A 13,091-nucleotide genomic window follows, 5' to 3' on the forward strand; every position below is an offset into this window, starting at 1 on the left:
TGATGATTTGATAGTATTGTGTTACATTCACGGTAACGAACATATAAAATCACCTGCCGGGGAATGTGCTCGACGAGGGAAGTGCCTTGCTTGATGGACATGTTGTTCAACAGACCAAAAATATCAAGACCAAAGTCATCTAACAAAGCTTGAAAAACAAGAAAATTGCTTGTTGTACTGTAGATACAATTACAATTACATTGGTTTATATTTGTAACACAAACCTACCGTACCTCATGAAGATACCTAACAGGATAATAAATGGATGGAATCGACAGAATGTTCACCGAGGTATTATAACCGCCTTAGGACGCAAGAAGCTGACGTTTTTTGGCATTGACCCTTCATCATAGCAAAACCTACACAAAACTTCAGGAGGAAGACGAGGTTTGCATTGTAATACGATTATCATATTTGCTCACACAGGTAACCGGTCATATGGACCGGTCATATAACCGCCTGGCTTTGGAAAGTCAAGCAGTCAATCGCGGTTTTGAAAATGTCAGTCAACTTTGCAGCTGCTGTTTTAAATAGCAAGATAATTGAGCACAGCGCACAAATACAGGACAAATGTCACACATATACGGTGGATATTGTCGAGCTTTTTCTTTGGAAAAATTCCGAATAATTTTCATGAATGATTATTATCATTTATACATGACAGATTATGATTGCCTATTCCACCGAAGGGGAAGGAGGTTCTGTTTTCACCCCTTTCTCTCTGTTTGTCTGTTTGTTAATTGCCGGAATCCTTCGGATTTCGGCAATTATGTTGGTCGGTTGTGTGTGTCATTCTGTGTGTCTGTCTGTTTGTTTGTGTGTTTGTTTACCCTGTAGCAGCCACACCGTTTCAGCGATCATAACCAAACTGGGTACAGACGTCGGCCATGGTCCAACTTAGACACATGTCGTTTTTGGTGAATCTAGGTCAAAGGTCAAGGTCAAGGTCACCGAAAAACCGAAATTCTTATTTTCACAATAACGTTCGCTAAAATGGTCATATCGACTTCAAACCAAATCCACAATGTGCATCTTCCAATTCTGCATCCAACCATATGTCTCATTGGGGTGTCACACCAACACCCTTCTAAGGCCTAAGTCACATTTGCCACGGCGGCCGTGGGGTCTTCAAAATCTACAGCCATTAGCAATTATATGGCGGCCGCAGTATTTCCACGGTCACACAATGTAGCAGTCACATATGTTTTTATTTTTTCGGGTAGCCGTACGGCATATTTATAAATTGTGGAGACTGAAAACGTGGGGGTGCCGTACGGTCTTTGATATGATGTCGCACGGTGACCTTAGGGCATTCCTGCGGTGGCCCTCGAATTTTCAAGGCAGACGCAAGGTGCCCGCAAGGCAACCGCAGGGGGGCCCTAAGGCGAACGTGCGGCCAGACGGACGGTAACGAGTGGGTTAATTTTTTTTTTTTTTTACCACTTTTTTTTTCAGCTTGTCGAATTGCTACGGCGAACGTAGAAATGAAAAAAGTTATAACTCCGCGTTATAATTACACAGTGCGACCCCTACGGCCTGTAAAATATAGCCAAACGGCGTAGAGCCACCCTGAGGCCACCGCAGAAACTCTGCGGCCGCCACACGTTTCTGTCAATTCAGAGGGCGTATGGCCGCCGTATCCTCACCATAGAGCAAATGTGACTTAGGCCTTAGCGGTCAGGGGTCGAATGTCAGGGGGGTCGGGTCAAAAATGTCAAATTGCGATAAAAACGTCATTTCGATCCTGATTGACTTCCAATTTGGCAAGTGGTATCTTGGTATGAGTGTTCTATTGTATGCCAAAAATGATGAAATTTGGTTCAGACACTTCTGGTTACCATGGCAACAAAGTTCAAGTGTTGTAAATTCGTTATTGGTTTCATTCCAGGGAGGTTTGATCTCGCGCATGCATAGCTTGTCACTATTTGAAGTCACAAGGTCAAGGCAAATCTGGTGACCTTGAAAGATCAATCTCCAGGTTTTTGTTTTTTCAGAGATCATGGAGATATGACAAAGTTATTCCGGCAATTCCTTGCTCAACGAGCTATTTCATTCGTTTGTTTGTGTGTCTGTTTGTTTGTTTGTTTGTGTGCATGATATCTCAAAAGGTTGTGGACGGATCCGAATGAAATTTTGTGGACAGGTTAAGTGTATGACAAGGACGAATTGATTAGATTTTGGTAAAGATTCGGATCCGGATCTGGGTTATTATAATTTTTTATGATTCTTCACCATTGAGAGATAGGGTCAAAAATGATATGGTACTCTTATAGCATGATATTTCAAAATGTATTGGGCTCTATATGTTCTTGTCGATCAGGCATTATGTGGTGGAGGTATGCGCTCTACCAGTGCCCTTCTAGTTATTATTTTCATCATGTGATGGTTTTTCACCTTTGACCTGCGCTCATCTTTCCGGGTCAAGTTTTAACCATCTCTGTGATAAGATTTAATCTTTTAAAAATATTTTGAAATTTTTTTATTTGGAGTAAATGTATGTACCCTGCACTATAATTTCAAATATTATAATATGAAGTTCCAGATGTGGACACAACTTCCAGATGTGTAAAAACAGTCAATTTTGATTGCTCTGTGGCAGCTATTTTACTTTGCACCAATGCTTATCCTGAAACGTCCAGCTCCATTGATGATGTATCTGAAGTTTCTTGTCATGTCGTTCAGCAGTTTTGAAGCTGAAGATCATTGAATCTTTTTGAAAAGGCCAAGGCTTTGGTCTTTTTCATGAAAGAGGAAGGGATTATTTTTGAAGAATTGGTTGCTTCATGTACCTATAGTGTCACTTATATCATGCACCACCATGAGTAGCCTTAATTCACTGTCGTCTGCAATTGAAATGCTCAATCGAGTAAAACATCCATAAAGCCAAAAAGGGATATGAAGCAATCTGGTCAATTATAATCGGTCATGTACATCCTTATTCAGAAGTAGCAAAGTAAGATCCTTCTCCTCGTGCACGATGATTTTGGTTTTGATTCATAAATATGACTCGCACAGATTTTTCATCTGATGTCATCACAGATATTTTTTTATATGTTAGGGTGGTGGGCTTGGCATCCTTGGATCCTGAGTTCAAATCCCACTCGGATGTTGAATTTATATCTGCCTGTCCTGAATTTATACCTGAATTTAATTTATACCTGAATTCATACCTGCCGGGGTTGACTCTGCCTGTCATCCTTCCGAGGTCGGGAAAATGAGTGCCAGCTTGCTGGTATCCTGTGTCGAAATGGCGACCCGTCCAGGATTGTGCCCAATAGCCAAGGAGACTGCTTAGGCAGCACCAACGTTCTGCATAGAGGATGGTCCTGATGGATGGATGGACATTTTTTTATATATCGGACAGGCCCGAGCCAGGACATTTGGCCTTTGGACAAATGGCCATTTTCCTGTGACTACGACTACCACTACCACCACCACCACCACCACCACCACATAGTGTGCAAACCACACAGTATATTGCCTATCTATATCCTGGCAAAGGGAATGGCTAAAACACACACACGCATCTCAAGCCAGCTCATTGAGGTTGGCATAATGGTGACTCAACCGAGCCTGTTAACATGTGTTTATTTGTTGAGGTTGATTTAACATCTTCCCAATAAAACACTTGTGATTTGGCCAACATTAATAAGCATGTTCTTGCTATCTGCACACACAGGGTTTTAATATTTATTTTTACAGTGCCCTTAGCTTAGGCTCTTGAAGGAACTTGCACAGCAATCACATTCAGGATAAAGATATTGGTGGACATGATTATACTTTTACTTGAAGTATAAGGACGTTCGTACCCAATGGACAAACACGATAGACCGTATTTGAACTTGGGTTCACCTGCATCGTGAGCCAGGGATTCAGAGGTGAGGAACCCTCTTGGGCTTAGCAATTTTATTTTAGCTCACCGTGTTTTAGTGATATGCACGTATTGGAAAGCTATCAGGGTTCGAGTTTAAAATTGTTCTTTTTCTGTTACTCTTGCCAGATTGTTTCTTGTTTTCAAAACAATGGGGGAAATCTATCTAATCATGGCTCATGGTGATTGTGGTCTTCATTCTGAATTGCATTTCAGATTTCAGACAAGCACTTTGGGTTTGTTAAGATAATTTCTAACTGTGATCTTAGTTATAATGGCTTTGCTATATCATACTGCACTGTATATTAATTCTGAGAAACTTTGAGTTTACATTGCATTTTATTTAAGTTAAAAATTTTATTTTTTATTGTTTTTATTGATGCATTTTATTTAAAACTCTTTTTAGTAGTTTTTTGAAAAAACATTTCACTGCTGGTTTCTTGTAACTGCTTTCACATTGATTTCGTTGTTATATCATTATGCAGTGGGCAAAGATTCATGTTGGCGTGAGTGTGAGTGTATATAAGTGTGCAAGAAAGGGTGTCTAAAGATGCTTCTCATGTGTTTTAAGGTGGGTGGTCTCACGCAGTGGGGGGTGAGGAATGGACAAAAAAGAAAGTGTACAATGCGTGCCCTTTTAACACAGTTCTTGCTTTCACGTCGGTTATATCAAGACAAGTTTAATGATTTTAAAGCCTTCCTTACTGTTTCATTACGATTCACTGAAATCACGACATTCATTTGGCTATTTACTTGTGCATTTAATTCATTCAAACTTGAGCAGCATGTAGATCGAATTTCCTGATCCATTTGCCTGATTTTTTTTTTTTCCTAAGCGAGCAAGTTTTCAATGGCATATGACATCAGATTGATGTACTTGAACACAACGCTCAAACAGACATGTAAGATTCTGTGCATGTTCAGAAGAGTGTCATGATATATATATATATATATATATATATATATATATATATATATATATATATATATATATATATATATATATATATATATATATATATTTGACCCCTCCCACGCTCCTCTAGCCAAAAAAGCTGCAAGGTAAGTGCTACACTGTTCCAAACCCTCCCAGAGTTCCTCAACAACTATAAAGACGTTCACACAAAGTACACACATGACAATCCCAATGCAACACACCCGCCTCAGCTACCGGACCAGTTTCATCACTTATTTGCGAATCATCAGCGATAGCGTAGATAGGAATGCATACCAACGAGGCTCCCAAGCATGTACCACGTGCAAACGTCAAAAGCAGTCAATATATAAATGAAGACCCACCCACATCTCTCATCTGTGAATGAAGGGAATAGCCAATTCAGCTCTCACCTTATCAACTAAATCCAGGTGGCTCGGATTATGTAAATAGTTGACCCCTCCCACACTCCTCCAGCTGAAGAAGCTGCACAAAGCAACCCAAGAAGACTTACACAAGGTAAATGCTTCACTGTTTCAAACCCTTCCCAGAGTTCCTCAAATACTATAAAGACGTTCACACATAGTACACACATGAGAATCCCAATGCTACCGGACCGGTTTCCTCACTTATTTGCGAATCATCAGCGATAGGGTAGATAGGAATGCATACCAACGAGGCTCCCAAGCATGTACCATGTGAAAATGTCAAAAGCAGTCAATATATAAAGAAAGACCCACCCACATCTCTCACCTGTGTTACGATCTCGCCCTCTGGTAAAGGGCTTGGGGTACCGCCTATTTCGCCGGAGGTCCTAATCAACGTACTCGGGAGACCAATACGTACCCCGTGTGCGGTCACGCCGTATAGGCTGTCAGATGTGACCGAGCGACGTTAACATCCTAATGTTGATGCCAATTCACACACCCCACTCTTCAACACACAGTATGTCCGACGCAAGTCCAATAATGCAATGCAAAATTCAAAACAGAGGAATAAATGCAAATGTTTCACTCAGGACAAAGAAACACAGGGTGCACCACCAAGCAATGAATAAACTATGTCACAACAAAAAGGAACATAAAATATATGCAGTGATAATAATAAAGAAATTACAGGATAGACAAGTGCCAAGCCAAAATGGACAAGACAATTCCACGGCCCACCATTACCCCCAGCTAATCCCAAGGGGGGGAGGGCAAAATAACAACAGAATATTTGCCAGGATATAAAGAAAATGATGTGTAAATGAGCAAAGGTAGGGGATGGGGGGGGGAAAGAAGAATTCAGGCCTGTTTGAGTTGACGTTTCCAGCGGCCACGCCCCAGCCACAGGCCTCAAGGATGATACTTTACCACCACCTTTCCCTCTCTCTGGAAGGGTTCTCAAACTTCATCAACGAAATTCACCAACTGGAGCAATTCTTGCAACACCTTGAAGCCACATGTTGCTTCAGGTCAGCTCAGGTGACACTCAGGAGGAGGAAATGTTTCTGTTCCCCCTCCGATCAAGGTGTCCCAGTGAGGCTCTCGTCTGCCTCAGTGTGTGTCTTCAACACAGGCAGTGCCTCCAACAGGCGGCCCTCGGAGGGATCACTCCAATCCTCAACGAGGTCTTACAGGCCAGGTGTCTTGTCACATAGGCCAGTACGTGCATCTTGCTTTCATTCGCGCATTTTTATCTCGCCCTCCTTTTCATCCGGCGTGCCCACTCGCACTTTTATTTCTTCAGCACAACCCTTGTTTTTTCTTTGTTTGTTACTTTTCTCACCCAAAAAATCTACAGTTTTTTTGCACGAGATCGCGTGAGGCCTCGAAGGAAGGTCCAGCAGCAGAAGGATCAAAAACAAAACAACAAAACAAAAATAAAAATGAAAGAAACCCATCTTGAGAACCACAGAGAACACACACACACACACACACACACACACACACACACACACACACACACACACACACACACACACACACACACACACACACACACACACACACACACACACACACACACACACACACACACATATATGTGTATATATATATATATATATATATATATATGTGTGTATATATATGTGTTTTTGTGTATATATATATGTGTATATATATATATATATATATATATATATATATATATATATATATATATATATCTATATATATGTGTGTATATGTATATATATTGTTGTGGTTGACCAAATTCGCAAACCACCATTCAGGTCCCTTAGGTGAGATATCTCGGTAAGTATATGTGTAGTTAGGCCCAAACCCGTTGTCTAGAGGGAATAAATGTCATTCATGCGGGCTGCGACTCTTCAGGATAGCCGTTTTTCTTTTACTATCTTTATTTTGGACCAGCCGCCATTATTACCACCACCAACCACGTCTCAACAGCCATCACAACAACAACCACCAACCACAACGCCGCTTCACAACAACAACCACCAACCACAACGCCGCTTCACCACAACCGCCACGACCTTTACCGTCACAACTCGCCACCATCGCATCACCGTCATCTCGCGCCACTCGTGGGCACCGATGCTGGACTCGTGCGGGGCGCGCACCGAGCAGCGTGTTCAAAAACATCACGGACTTTCCGCAGAAAAACGGATCAAAAACGACTCACGCCCACTTTTGTTCCGTCCAATCGGTGAGCGAGGGGCGATTTGGCCCCGCCTCCAGGGCGTTGGAGGGCGGTCGCTATATGCAAATTCATGGATCAAAAAGCATTCACGCCCACTTTTCCTCGGGCCAATGGGGAGCCAGGTGAAGGGTCGGAGGCAAAGGGTCAAGGGTGAAAGAGCGAAGCCACGGGGCTTATAAAAACGACTGCGTTCGTCAGACAAGTGGAGTAACAGTTCAGTTGGAAGTTGAGTAGGAGTTGAGTTGGAAGTTGAGTGGAGTGTGCGGAATTCAAGAGAGTCGTCGGTGGAGCTGGAAAGAAGTGGTACTAGTCGGAGTGAAGAGGACGGAGCTGTGGAGAGGTGACTGCGGCGAGGGCGGACGAGGGGGTGCTCGCGTCGGTGCCGGGAGCGGCACAGGGAGAGGCCAGCAACGCGACCGAGGTGGAGGAGGAGACGCTCGCCGCGGGACCCGAGACAGGATTATATCCTCCTTTCCCCGAGCATCAGCAACCCCCTCCTGTTTCCCCCCGCGCTGAGATAGTGCGACAAAGGGGGCCCCCTTCCCACCCCCTACCAGACACTGTCTGCGAGGCCCGCGGAGTTGAGGCACCACCGCCATTCCGCGTCTCATCATCAGACGGGTAGGCCCGACACGGTCTCGGCCCCAGGCCCGCCTACCCCCCTCATCCTGGAGGGTGGTTCTCTTTTCTTTTGCTTTGGGAATATGTGTTGTCGGCGCCGTCTGTGAAGTAAAATTGTATAAGTGTTGCCATGTGCCCGGTAGTCGGATAGATCTGCATTGTTGCATTTGCTTTTTGTGTAATATTGCATTGTCTTCTTCTTTTACATGTGCTTTTGGTGGAATTGTATATGTGTGCTTTCCGTTCATCGCGAAATAAATGTGCTTATTGTTGAACTGTTTTCCCGCTTCGCTTCGTCATTTCTTTCATTGAATCCCCATCTTGCTTCACGTAAAGGGTTGGTCGTGGGCTAAGACGCCCGATAATTAATCGAACCGTCTAGGCCGACGAATAACACCGCTCGGTTATCCCGATAGTACGGAACGGGTCGCTTAAGTGGCCCGTGTCCGAAGTCGACCTGCGGCGAGGTGCGATCGCCCGGTCTACCCTCCGTGTGGGTACTTAGGTAGGTCGAATTTGGCGAGCAACCCTATCCCACGCGGGGGCCGATTGGCACGATCACGGTGAGACCGAAAGGTCCACCCGTGACTGGTTCCCAGCGTAAGTCCGAGAGGGTCACGACTGGATTGTCCGTCCGGTGGGCGACGTGCCGCGATTCGAGTTACGTGGCCGTTCCCACGCCGGCGGGCGCGAATCCGCAACACTGGTGTCAGGAGTGGGATATAAACTCATCGCCCTCCTCACGGCATTGGTAACGGAGAACGGGAAAACGGGCTCTCCTGTCTCCAATTAAATTCACGGGAATCGGTCCAGGGGTGAGAGGAGCGACCCCCGATTCCCTCCAAATTGCGAGCGAGCTAAATTAACCCTTTAAGAGAAGCAAGATGGCGTCTCAAGGCGAGCGGAAGCCGGGGGTATTAGAAATGGATGTAGAATGTGTAGAATCCATGGTCCAGGATGGAATCCCCGTGCAGGAAATGTTGGTTGTACAGGAAAACGAACTCGCCCAACTGAACCCAGAGCCCGAAATGGGTGCGGCAGCGGCCGCGGTGTATGACACCTCCCCTCCCCCTCTCCACCAAAACCCTTCCCCAACCCCTGCCGAAACTGCTCACCCAAGCGCACCTGACATGGCCCAGCTATTCACCATGCTGGCAAAAATGTATGAGGAAATGACAGCGAAGATGGATGCAAACACAACTGAATTTATAAACGAAATAAAAAGCATGAACGAAAAGATCGATGCGAATACACAGCAAATGAAGGAAGAAACGAAAAAGCTGCGGGGTGAGACGCAGAACATGGGCCGATGCCTGCAGGCGGGCATGAAGGCCGTGACCAGGGAGATAAAAATGGCGACTCCACGTGTGGGAGCGAACGAGCTGGGTGGGGGTGCAACGGCTGACAGGCCCGCGGTGGAGGCGGGTGAAAAAATAATTCGGGGGGCGTGTTGGGCGAGGGTCGTGACGATGACCGAAAGGGAAAAATTAAATGGGGAGACCAAAACGTGTGAGACGAGACACGAGGTGACGACAAAGGAAATAATAATAGTTGAGACAAGGGAGGTAAAGGGTGAAGAGGTGACTGAGTTGGCAGAGACACGGGAGATGGGAACGATAGAGGGAAGACTGCACGATGAAGACAGGGTAAGTGACGCACACACACACACGGAGGTAGTGGAGGACAATGGGGTTGAGCTGGTGGACTGGGTGGAGAGCCAGTGCGAGCAGCTGGATGGCCTCCTCCAGGAACGAGGGGAGGGAGTATGCCCCCTTGAGGCGAGTCACGACCAGGTGAGTTCGGTCGTGCTTTGCGAGGTTGAGGGGGCGAGTGCTGTGAACGGGTGCTCGGAGAGCTTGGGGGGTATAGAGGCCCTGGAGACTCTTGTGGGGACACGAATCCCCAGTGTGATTGTCCCGGTGTGTGTGGTGCAAGGTGTGAGTGCGTCCCCGTGTGTGGAAGCGACCCCGTGTGTGAGTGGTGTGGTGGCGATGGTGCCGGAGTACGTGCTTCCCAGCATGCCGTGTGTGGATGAGGCACCGTGTGTGAGTGTCGCCGTGTGTGTGAGTGAGGCACCGCGGGTGAGTGCCCCCGCGTGTGTGAGTGAGGCACGGTGTGTGAGTGAGGCACGATGTGTGGATGAGGAACCGCGGGTGAGTGCCCCCGCGTGTGTGAGTGAACGGCCGAGTGCGAGGGAGACAGTGTGTGTGAGAGAGCGGTATGTGAGGGAGATGTCAGTTGGCATGCGGGAGCACGCAGCCGCGTCTCCCGGGGTGAATGTGATGGAATGGAGTGTGAGCGTCGTAACACGCAGGTGTGAGTGTGTTGAATGGCGACGACGACGGCGACAGAAGAAAGAAAGCGGAGTAGCGGCTGTAGTTGTTTCGGGGACCGTGCCGGGTTTACCCAGCAGTGAGCACGAGGTCCGTGCTGTGCAACGCACGAGACCCCCATGTGCTCGCTTGCGAGAGTGAAGTCCCGGTCCGGAAACGCACGCGGTGGATTTGCCGATCCCGCGGACGGACAAAGTTTAGGCAGGATTATGGATTTGGACCGGACGGGTTCTCCACGCGATCGTGTGTGTTAAGCTCCAACGGGCAAGGCACATGTGTTCGCGTGGGGAACCCCTCGAGACGTGGGGCTTGTTTGTTTTTATGCGCACGGTGACGCCATGGCTGCACGTGGGGTTGGAATCCGGCAGGAGGGGTATCCCTGCCGGATGGTACTGTCCAAGGAGGGACGAGGAACACGTGCAGCTGCATGACGTCACGGGCAGGTGCAAAGTGCGCGAGCTCTGAGTTGCCGCGCTGGTGATGCGCATGGAAAAAAAAAAAAAGAGAGAACAGCAAGCCTCACTTTCCGGTGCACAGGATTCCTGGGCAAGGGGTGGAAGACCCCCTTGACCAGGGCACAGGATGGAAACTAGTTAGGGGGAAGGGTTAGCTTAGTTAGACTGGCTCCATGGGGCAGGGGTAAGTACTCATGGGGCCCGTGGAATGGATTAGTTAGAGGGATTGTAGCGAGATTTAGGTTGGGAAATTGATTAATGGGATTATTTGGAGACAGTGACAGACTTGTGGATGTGTAGTGGGGACGTAGCTTAGCTACGTAGTGTTAAAAGGAACGTGCTGTAGTTTAAGGGACGACGTGGGAGCACGAGTTAGTTAGGGGATGTAGTTAGGAGGATGGCAGAGTTCAGTGGTGAGTGTGTTGAAGAGTTGGTGAGTGAAGTGGAAGCATGTGCTTGGTGAGTGAGTGAGGCCAGCGGGTCTGTGTGAGTGGAGCGAATGGGGAATGCATGGTGCGATGAGTGATTGGGGGGAGGAGTGACTCCCGCCCATGGGACCCCGGGGTCAGTGTAGAGTGAGTTAGGGGGTTAGTCAAATTTACAAAATGGAGGTCGTTTTGTTGTTGGTGGGAGTGTAGGCTCGAAACCCGTTTGGAGGGGTGCAGGAGCCCTGTTGACGGGCTGGGAGCGTGGCTGCGAAAGGTGAGTATCGCTGAGTGGGTACCCCGGGCACCAGGCTAGTCGGCCGTAGTAGGTCAAGGGCCCATGGGGGGCCGGGATAGCGTAGTGGGCACGGGTGCGCCTGCTTGGTGCGGGGGCCCGGGGCGCCATTAGCCGCGTGGGCAGTGTTGTGGGCACGGGTGACCCTCGGAAAGGGGCCTGGGAAGCCAGCCTGCCACGTGTGCGTTTCAGGGGAGGTGCCATGGGGGGCACTCCCTGGTGTTAGGGAGCTGGTAGGCTCGGAGGCAGTGTAGTGCCCGGGGGTGCCATAGCGGGAGATTCGGCAGAGGGTCGTGCCTGCCAAAGGGGGCCACGTGTCCCAGCCATGAGACCGTGTGAGGGCACGGAGAGAAAATTGGGGGGCGAGGCCCGAAATTGTGAGGACACCAACACAGGCGACGGGAATCTGGGTTGTTAGAACCAGTAGTTTAAGCGAGAGGCGCTTGTTGAAAGCCCCGGGGTAGTTTAACAGTAAATGGTTAGGGTAGATTAGGAGATGTACCCCTCCGCACCATCCATCCCCTCGCTCTCGTTGTGGGCCGCTGGACCCACTTTGGGTTAGATCGCTGAACTCTGGGGAGGCCATTCTGAGGCTTCGTTGGGCCTCGACACAGGACGCTAGCTCTCCCTTACTCCCCTCCGGGAAGGGAACGTAGGGGTTGGGAGTAGGCTAGGTGACAGGATAGGTTAGCCGAACAAGGACAGTACAGGGGGTTAGGGGACGATTTATAGTGGGGAAGTAAAAGAAAAAAAAAAAAACAACAAAAAAATAAGTTGGGGCTAAATTGGGGTTTGACAAATTAAGGGAGTGGGTATGTACAGTGACAGGCAAAGGCGATAGGTTGGGAGGGAGACAGGTAGGTAGGTCCGAGCCCGCCTTCCAAGTGGCCAGCACCACCGCACTCCCTCCACCCACCTCCACGGAACGGCAAAGGCTGGCCAACTTCATCGGCAGCTGTTGTTTTGCTGCGAGGCCTGTGCCGGCCGGATCGTCTGCAGCTGCTGTGCCGGCCCACTTCGTCGGCAGCTGTTGTGTTGCTGCAAGGCCTGTGCCGGCCAGTTCATCTGCCGGCTGGCTGTTTTTCTTCAAGGCCTGTGCCGGCCAGTTCATCTGCCGGCTGTGTTTGCCTGCAGCGGCCTTCTTCTGTGGGCTGTGTTTGCCTGCTGCCTTTGCCATGCCATGCCCACTGCCCCTGTTCACCAGCCCCCGTTCAATTTTTGCTTTGCCCCCCCCTGTTCATTTCCATGTGCGCCAGGATCCGCAAGGCAACAGTTTGCAAGCTGCAAGAACTGCCCTGTTGGCAGCTACAACACGGGCCTGCAGTGGCGGCCCGTGCACCGTGTTTGCGTCCATCCATTCACCCATCCATTTGTTGTGTTCATTGCGTGTGCCACTTGAGCTGGCACAGAGACTGCATTTGTGCAGCCCATGCACCGTTGTGGTTCACTGCGTTCAGTTCAAACCATTCATCCATCCATTCGTTGTGTTCATTGCGTATGCCACTTGAGCT

The 13,091-nt window shown here is 48.2% G+C and overlaps 1 protein-coding gene across 4 annotated transcripts in view; it reads left to right on the top strand.

The window, feature by feature from the left end:
- The window catches only part of LOC147030766 (tensin-1-like), a 434,197-nt gene that overhangs the window by 44,226 nt on the left and 376,880 nt on the right, over positions 1-13,091 (top strand). The window lies entirely within an intron of this gene.

Source organism: Eptatretus burgeri, chromosome 3 (assembly GCF_056783735.1).
Source record: "Eptatretus burgeri isolate ZD-2024b chromosome 3, Ebu_testis_v1, whole genome shotgun sequence".
In the NCBI taxonomy this organism is placed as follows: Eukaryota; Metazoa; Chordata; class Myxini; order Myxiniformes; family Myxinidae; genus Eptatretus; species Eptatretus burgeri.